The sequence below is a fragment of the Periophthalmus magnuspinnatus genome, chromosome 24 (assembly GCF_009829125.3).
Source record: "Periophthalmus magnuspinnatus isolate fPerMag1 chromosome 24, fPerMag1.2.pri, whole genome shotgun sequence".
NCBI classification, from domain to species: Eukaryota; Metazoa; Chordata; class Actinopteri; order Gobiiformes; family Gobiidae; genus Periophthalmus; species Periophthalmus magnuspinnatus.
The window spans coordinates 2351018-2351486 of NC_047149.1; positions in this window are offsets into that span (position 1 = coordinate 2351018).

Sequence of the window (469 nt, forward strand, 5' to 3'; positions counted from 1 at the left end):
CATAGGGCAAAATACAGTGTAGTCTGTAACTAGGGGGAGGACATTCAGGAGTTTTAAAAGTAAAGACATGAAATTAACATTTATATGTTTTCAAATTCTCACATTTACTGATGGAAGAAGAATGAAATCATATTCAGAGGGGGGTAATATATTTACGCAGTTACATTTACTTGAGTAACTTTTTGAGGAAATTGTACTTTTCAGAGTACTTTTCTACCTACCTGTTCAGTAGTTTCTCCAAATGCTTTTTTAGTCTTACTTGAGTACAACCTTGGGCCACTAAACTCTCCTCTGATTCCATTATATTATAGATCCATTAAAGCACCTAAACCAGCTGCAGTACCCGAGCTAGTCCCGGAGCTCTGTGTCGCTGTGGTCCGGGACTAACGCCTTCTTTCCCCGGAAACCGCGTACTCTGACCCGTCCTGCGCGTCTACAATTGGCCCGTGGCGTGTAGGGGACCTGCTGC